Source organism: Poecilia reticulata, chromosome 4, assembly GCF_904066995.2.
Source record: "Poecilia reticulata chromosome 4, P_reticulata-male-v2, whole genome shotgun sequence".
NCBI classification, from domain to species: domain Eukaryota; kingdom Metazoa; phylum Chordata; class Actinopteri; order Cyprinodontiformes; family Poeciliidae; genus Poecilia; species Poecilia reticulata.
In genome coordinates, this window is record NC_088833.1 from 11,905,974 (window position 1) to 11,915,048 (window position 9,075).

The following is a 9,075-nucleotide window of genomic DNA, read 5'->3' on the forward strand; positions in this document are numbered from 1 at the left end:
GGTGACCCGCGTCCGGGCGAGGGAAAACGCAGTCCAAAGTTCGTATTCATCATAGGGGTCTTCGGGCTGCACTTTGTCTGGTTCCTCACCTAGGACCTGTCTGCCTTGGGTGACCCTACCAGGGGCATAAAGCCCCAGACAGCATAGCTCCTAGGATCATTGGGACACTCAAACCCCTCCACCACGATAAGGTGGCAGCCCAAGGAGAGGCTGAATGAGAGTGTTGAATGTGTCTCAGCATATTCAGCACATTAGACTACTAGTGTACTGCAGCTATGCAATTGGCAGAAAAACAACCTAACATTATATCATCATTATTTATAGAATGATTTAGAAAACAAAATTCTATACAGGCTGGTCAAAACTATTTCGACCCAAATTAGAGCTTTGCATTAATTTCCTTTCATTTTAGTAGCAGCGATTTTGCCTAACCCAGACATTTTCCCTAACCCAAACCAATACTAGTCTATTCCTAACATTAACTAAACCTTAATTCACATCTTACCTCTAAACATTACCCCTGACCCAAACAATGAATCCATCATATTAGGACAATACTTTGGTCCTAATATGATGGACCTAATATGACACTGGACATATAATGGTGCGTTCACACCAAACACATTTTGACCGTCAGGCGCATCTGGTTTACATTCAAACTCTATGTAGAGGCGCGTCGAGGGCGGTTGTGGCGCTCTTCGAGCGTCTAGCGCGGCGCCATTTGAACCGTTTGAAGCGTTTGACACGTCCAGCGCATCCAATACTTCACATAGACTTTGAATATAAAGCAGACTTGCCTGACGCTCAAAACGTGTTTGGTGTGAACGCACCATTAGAATGTTAAGTTCCTATCAGTGGCGCAAAAAGTGGGTATGCAACGCATGCAATGCATAGGGGCGCCGCACCAGAGGGGGCGTCAAAACCCCATCTGGGGGCGGGGGGTGGCGCCGATTTATGTTTTTGCATCCACCTGAATAATGTGTTGTTGCGCCACTGGTTCCTATGGTAACAATGACATCATCAGTTATGACATCACTCTTTGATGCATCAAATGAATCTCTCTCTTGAGTGTAGCACACAGACTGTTTTTTCAGACCTGTTCCTTATAAGTTAACTTGTAGGTTCCTGTAACTTTTAAGTTATGAATCTTCTACAGGAGCATTACAATTATTTGAAGGCACAGAATCAGCCTAGTAGGTTCACATTCTCAGGTCACATTCAAGTTAATTTTTTGGTACTGGAATTGCACCAAGGATAAATTACTTTAATCAAAGCATGTGTTACACACATCAGGGCTGGTGTTGGTGCAACAGATGTTGATTTTCCTGTAAAAAGTCTAGAACAGGTAGGAGTGATGAGGCAGAAACAAATCTGTGCTTCACTAATCCTCCTGGAATCTGTTCTGGTTAAATATTTAAGATTTCCAAACACCACCATATCTGATCTTTCTTCAAAATAATCATTGTGTCCACGTTATTTTCTTTGTCATTCTAGATAATATACTTATTTCTGTAATAAACAGTTTTAGATCCTTTAATACAAAGGTATCTGTATGTCACACACTTAAGTCTCAGAATAACCCCCATCTGCTGCTGCATAAAAAATATGCAATATATATTTAGGGAGGGTGGGGGGGTGGTTCCCTGTACACCAACATTTTCCTAAACATGTCAATAATACTTTCCAAAAACTTCCAGAACCATTTTATTTCAAAGCTGATAACTGACGGTGTATTAAGCAATCTGTACATATAAACAGATCGCAATTCAGCTCCTGCACAGTAGGTTTATATCTCAGCTAACTAGAACCGCCGTCGCTCTTTTTCCTCCCAGGGCCCGATGGTTCAGTTGCTATGACAACGGTAAATAAAATGCAAAAGGAAAAGGTCTAGTAACGGAGTGTTCCACCATGTCTGTAGTTCTAAAGAGCAGCTCTGAGGGGCAGACAAAAGTCTACGTCTATTTTGAGTGGCACTGTTTTGTGTCAGACTTTTGTTTTGAGTTGAATTTAGCTCGTTTTGTGTTAACTATGTCGCCACAGTTACTTGAAATGCCAACAAAAGCAATTGCTCCCCTCATGGGATCGAGCCACACATTTTGATGTATATATTGTGAAGGGGACATGCAGCGGTACGAGCCGCATTAACGGTACTAGGAAGAGGCAGTTACTTTGAGATGTAGAACAATAGGTGCCTGCCTATGCACTGTCATGGCAGGGCCCAATTCCGAAACATTATAAATTTAAGATTCCCCCTAGAAAACTTGCCAAGCCTAGTAGTTGGTAGGTCATGTTTTGGGGTTGAAAATGTTTAACGTTTACAGAGAAAGTGCGTTCTAGCTATGGATTGCACAGTTGGACTTACCCAGGAGAACATGTGCAATACTTCCATGCTGATATGGTTCATCACCAAAGAGCAGCAACTGAAGATTTTACCAGGTCCATCACCATAGTTTTATGACTGACCTGGTTCACTACAACACAAATGCTAAACCTGATGAACAATAAAACTGACGTCTATAAGCTTCGCACATGTGGTTCTTAATTCAGAGAAATAACAATTTTATGTAAGCAAACTACGAATAGTCACAGGAAATGTGTATTCTTCCCACAATGCATTGTGAGACCTGTCACTGCGCCTGTTTGTAAAACTACTCACTGCCTCTCTCTGGGCCCCGTTGCTATGGTAATTAATTATCTGCACCTGGGCTGACTCTCTCTGTCAGACAGTATGCTGGAGACAGTTTCTATACTTGAGAGACACCCAGCGACGGTATCAAGGACCCTGACAAAAAACCATAAACCCTAGCAAAATTTTGAAAACATTTTACGGCAGCAGGCATGTGTATCTATGTCATGACAGACTTTTAGACCAACAGGGCGATATGTGTGCCTGTGAGGGGGAGTTAAAAGAGTTTTGGAGTCAGAAATCCTCTGTGCTGTTAGTATGTTTCAGAGAGAAAGTTTACTGATTCTGTGAGACACTGAGCCTCAATTTTTCTCGTTTTTATCAATTTATGTCATCATTTTAACTCAGAATCCCACTAAAAGCAATAGCTCCCTTCTCGGGATCAAGCTGAACGTTTTGATACCACTTTTGTGGGGGTGCACCCAGCGGTTCGGGCTGCATTAACGGTGACGTAAGAAAAATAAATGAACTACTAGAAAATTCCTGCAGAAATTTTACGGGGCCTGCCAAAGTGTGCCCGTCGGATTTTTAATATAGCGTTCTGATACAAAAATTAGCAATAATGCTAAAGAAAGCTGCAATGTAGTCAATAACCTGCGGGGACTCAGAAGCATGTTCACTAAGCTGTACTCGTAGCATTTAGTATGTTGCATAAGCTAAAATGAGCCAAAATGCTAATAATAGCATGAATGCTATCAGTAGCATGTGGAGCATCACTGGCATGTTGTCTGTCATTACTTACTCCATTCAGTATATGAAACAATGGTAATAAGAAAAACATTCTGATGCTCAACATTAGCATAAATGCTAAGCTGAGCCAAATTGTAGTCAAAAACCTGTGGAGAGTCAGAAACATGTTGATGAAGCGGTACTTGCACCATTAATATCGTTAAAATTAATGCATAAGGTGAAATTAGCCAAAATGCTAATGTTAGCATGATTGCTATCAGTATCATGTTTGGCATCACTAGCATGTTGTCTGTCATTACTTACTCCATTCACTATACGAAATGTTGCTAATAAGTAAGAAAAGTGTTCCGATGCTTAATATTAGCATCAATGCTAAGCTGAGCTAAATTGTAATGTAGTCCAAAAATACTGATGCTCTGGCTGTCAAAAGTCAGTTCTAAACCCTGTGATAAAAAGCAGATACTATTGCCCTGCTTATGGTGATGCACTGACTCAATTCAGTTTGAGTGGTCCATTACAATCAAGTATTATACATAATGATAGGTTGTTTGCTATTCATCACCACTGCAACACTATATCAGCTGAACCCAATTCTCAATGAAATTTAGCTCCAGACTGACGACTATAAACTTCGCTCATGGTGTTCTCACTCACGGTCTGAAATAAAAAAATAAAAAATAAAGACAGTGGGTAATTGTTTATTTCTCGAAAATTTTCAAGCTTCATACCAACTATTTTAATTCACATTAAAAAAATCAAAGAAATACAAATTTTATGTAAGCAAAATATGAATAGTCACAGGAAATATTTATTCTTCCCACAATGCATTGTGAGACCTCTCTCTGAGCCCGTTTGTGAGACTACTCAGTGCCTCTCTGGGACCAGTTGCTATGGTAATTAATAATCTGGACCTGGGCTCACTCTCTGTCAGACAGTTTGGTGGAGTCATTCTATACTTGAGACGCTCAGCGTCGGTCTGAAGGACCCTGACAAAAAAACCATAATCTCTAGCAACATTTTGAAAACATTTTAATATTATATCTTATATTATTTTTTAATCTAATATAACTAATTTGAGGGGAAACGATAATAAAAGCTAATATTATCACTTACCTGAGAGGATTATTGAGGCTTTTATTTTGAAATTTTCATTAAACTTCATTTGAAATGGCCACACTAATCCCATGTGTAATAGTAATTGGGTTAAATCAGTTATATAATGCTCAAAACAGGAGTAGTTCTCAATACCAACCAAGCCATCCTCTCTAGCAACAGACAGTTCCACTATGTTGTAGTTCTGACATTCTGCTCAACCCCGTTAATAACTGAGTGTTCAGACATAGTTAGAACTACAAAGATGGCGTGTTTGTAGTCCTAAGGAGCTCCTCTGTAATTCTAAGCAGCTCCTCTGGTGTGTTCCGTTGCTATGGTAATTAATTCCCTGCACCTGTTGGCAGAGGGTGAGAGAATTCTCTGTTTAAAACAAGCCTTTCTCTCACAAAAAAAGCACTTCGAACAACTCCTTCCCGTTCAGGAACCGTAACACGTATCCAAAAACCGTTCAAAGCGTATGAGAGGTCTATTTGTCTTCTCCGATATTCTCGCGTTTCATATCTCTACCTCACTCACAGTATTAACAGCGATGAGAGAAATATGATGTGCGCTCAGGTCTGACATTTTTCAGAAATATATGGGAAAAGATGGGTCTGAGCGTGAGTTTATCCTGTTGCGCCATATAAGTCGAAAGCACCTGGAGAGAAAACTGTAAACCCTAGGGAAATTTTGAAAACATTTTCCCTGCCAGCATCTTGCACCCTGCTATTATGTGCTGGACTGTCTCAGGGGCCTCCTTGCACAACCTACACCTTGGGTCTTGTCTGGTGTGGTAGATCTGAGCCTCTATTGCTCTGGTGTTTAGGGCCTGTTCCTGGGCGGCCAGGATGAGAGCCTCTGTGCTGTCCTTGAGTCCAGCTTTCTCCAGCCATTGGTAGGTTTTCCTGACATCAGCCACTTCAGTTATTTGTCGGTGGTACATCCCATGTAGGGGCTTGTCCTCCCATGATGGTACTTCCAGTACCTTGTCTTCTGTTCCCCATGAACAGAAGACAAACCACTGTTTGTAGTGCAAACCACTTGCACTACAAACTACAAACCACTTGCACAAGTGTTAATCAAATGGGGCAGAAATCAAAAAAGAATCATAATTCTTTCCAGGAAACTCTCTGCCCCCACTGCTGTTCTGCATAAGTCTGAATCCCCTCAGCCAAATCATCAACGCGAGCCATCCCGTCCTTCCAAACACTCCAGGATTGTGGCTCATGGGATCCTCCCGGTCAGAGCCGTCATGCACTCCCGCAACATCTGCCCCCGACCCGGAGTCGGTTAGGCACCTTCTGTGGGAGTGCAGCGCTGCTGTGGACCTGTGGGCAAAGGCCAGCTCCTTGCAATTCCCATACTTGCCAGCAAGGGAGGTCCTCGACACGCAGCTAGTGCTGCACGGGGTGAGCCACCGGAAAACAGCAAAAAAAGACTTCATGAAGATGTGGCTCACCCTAGCCACCATATGGACCCCCAGAAACTTGCTGGTAAGCAGGAGCAAGCAGATGCCCCCCGTCCCCCGTGGCTGTGATCCGAATGGTTGCAAAAAAAGAAAAACATACAGAGCTACAGGTGGCGCGCCTGTAGCTCAAGGACACAGCCACAAAGAAGAATCGTCTGTGCCTCTTTGGACGAATGAGCTGGCGCTCCACGGACAGAGGTCCCAGCAGCGGCAGCCTGGCTCTCCGGGTGAGGCAGGTGGGAAGGAGCAATGGGGGAGGAAAGCCCCTCTGAGCACCGTCGCTGTTTGGAAGAACGGGATGGCTCCAAACTTCAACCAGACTGGCCACGGATACCGACTCAAGAATGCAGCCACCAAAAGTCTCCTCCTCTACATGGATGGCATCAAGCTGTACGCCAAGAGCAAGCGAGACATCGACTCACTAATCCGCACCACCAGGACCTACAGCACTGACATTGGGATGTCATTTGGACTAGAGAAGTGTGGCGGATGATTACAAAGAGAGGGAAAGTCATCCACACAGAAGGGGTCTCACTCCCAGAAGGAACAATAACAGACATAGAGCACAGTTGCAAGTACCTGGTAATACCACAAGCAAATGGCAACCTGAATGAGGTCACAAGGAAAGGAGCCACAGCCAAATACCTCCAACGAATAAGGCAAGTCCTGAGAAGCCAGCTTAATGGCAAGAACAAGATCCGTGCGATAAACAGCTATGCCTTACCAGTAAGCAGAGACCCGCAGGAATAATCAGCTGGCCAAAGGAGGAGATGAAGACCACCGATGTTAAGACACTCGGAAACTACTGACCATGCATGGAGGGTTCCACCCCAAATCCGGCATTCTCACTAAACACGAGTCATAGGGAAGGTAAATAAGGCAGGTGATTCCTTGAGTTTTCTAAATTGAGGGGACCAAACCTTTTTGGAATCCTAAAGACCTTTATTGGAAATAAATGCCCCTCTTAGAGGATTAAGAGGCAGAGCGACCACAAAGTTGATTTGTTGGATTCTGTGAAGACGTCTGCAGTCTAAAGAGGATATGCCACCCAATTCAAGAAGAATGGGTCTAAGTGGTTCCAGCACACAATCTCCTCCTCAGGGTGAATTGTTTGGAATTAAATGCTGAACATAAATCTTTTGTTGATAAATTAAAGGCCTTAATATGTTTAATTTTTCTTTTGTGTGTTTGAATAAATAAATTTAAACAATTTTTCTTAAAAGGATCAATCAATTTAATTAATTTTATTTATTAGGGACTCTTTCATACTAAAAGCAGCTCTAAGTATCATGAAGATGAGGTGAGGAGGTGAGAGAAAACAAACCCTAATTGATTTCTATTTGCTTTTTCTCTTTCTCTCTGTCTGAGCCTCGCACGGTGCATCTGACCTCTGACCTCAACTCCTCCCATCTGTCCACCCATGGACCAGATAATGTCCCTCCTACAAAACCAGCCGATGAAAATGATCGAGAAGAGCTGGAGGATCAAGAAGACAGAAAAGACCTCCATCACCTCCAGGGGACAACTGTTAATCTTCTGTTGGGCATTTGGACTGAAAACTGTGTGAGACTGAGCTTTAACAACCTCCGCTGGTCTGCCGTCCAGTATCAGCGTAGAGGAAGAAAAGCTAAACATGCATACAAACCAAATTTAAGTAATAATAGGTATTGCCTTTTAGAGTGTTCTAGGCAAGGGCGTAGGAACGAGTCTGTCATTGGGGGCGACGCATATATCGGAAACATATCAGAAACCTGACAGATCAGTAAATATTTTGAGCAGAAATGTCAAACAATTATGCCATCATCACATCAGTAATGCGTTACTCTAATCTGACCCTTGTTTCAGTACCAAGTATTCTAACACATTACTATTTACAATCCAAAAATCAGGATTCCAGGATGAACACTCACTTTAGCATGTGCCTCACAACTAGCAAGCTACATACTCTGGTAGCACAGACAGGCTAACAGATTCTGATATATCTTGTTGGTCAAAAGACATTTGATTATTGGTCAAAATGCACTGATATAAATTGACTTGCAGTTGAACTGGTTCTACTTCTTTCTAAAACCAAAGTAAAAAACACAAATAATAAAATAGGACTCGGCAGTTTTAAACTCAATACAGCAGTTTGACCAACAAAAATAAAATCTAATAAACAAGTTTTGTTCTTCTTGAACAACTCTCTACATGAGTGCAACAATTTGATCTACAAAATAAATAAAAATGATACTTTTCACATCTAAAAGACACGTTAGCTCCTCACTGATAGCTCAGTCTCACTTTCCAGCCCTGCATCCAGAAACTTACCAAACATGAGTCATAAAAAACATTGAAGCAAAAAGCCTAAATGTTTTTACTCTCCTGTCATTTTTAGCCTCAAACATTTAACTAAAAATATCTACGGATATGTGTTTCTGTCTCTGCCTCCCTCTGACTCTCTGCAGCCTGATGTTCCTGCATGGATTCATGGATTTACAACAGACACTACAGTAATTTACAGGATCAGAATGTGAACTAAATATAAAAAGTATGTTTTTATCATACAGAATGAGAATTTAAACGACTTCATTTTCAGATGTATACATTATTATACATCTCAACTCTATTTACTTTGTAGCAAAAAAATTTCACTCATTTATTTTCAAACCTCTCCTCAAGCACTTTTCTTATTGTCTCCTGTAATTAATATTATTTTTTATATAATTAATATAATTTTTATATCTTCACACTCTGAAACTCCACCTGGCTCTCCTATGCCTGATCTGCTCCTCTCATAATAAAATAATTTAGCTTATTTAAGTTAGCAGTAAAATTTTGGACATGTGACTATTCCAAAATTAAAACAGCTTAACCAAAAAGATTTAGTTCTATATATGAAAATAAACTGACAACAAGATGTTATAAATGAGCGATATTCATGGCAAAATTCCTGACAGATCGTTTACCTCATTCAAACTGAGTTTCTCTGACTCCTTCTGCTGCTGCCTTTACTCTGAGCCGTTCAGAGGGGAGAGGGGAGGAAGCGCTCTGCTGAATGCGCTGTTGTGCGCCTTCAAAATAACAGCGTGCGAGTGAAAGATTTTAAAATTTTTCGCAACTGAGGTGAAATTATTGGGGGGGGGGTTGGAGGACGAAT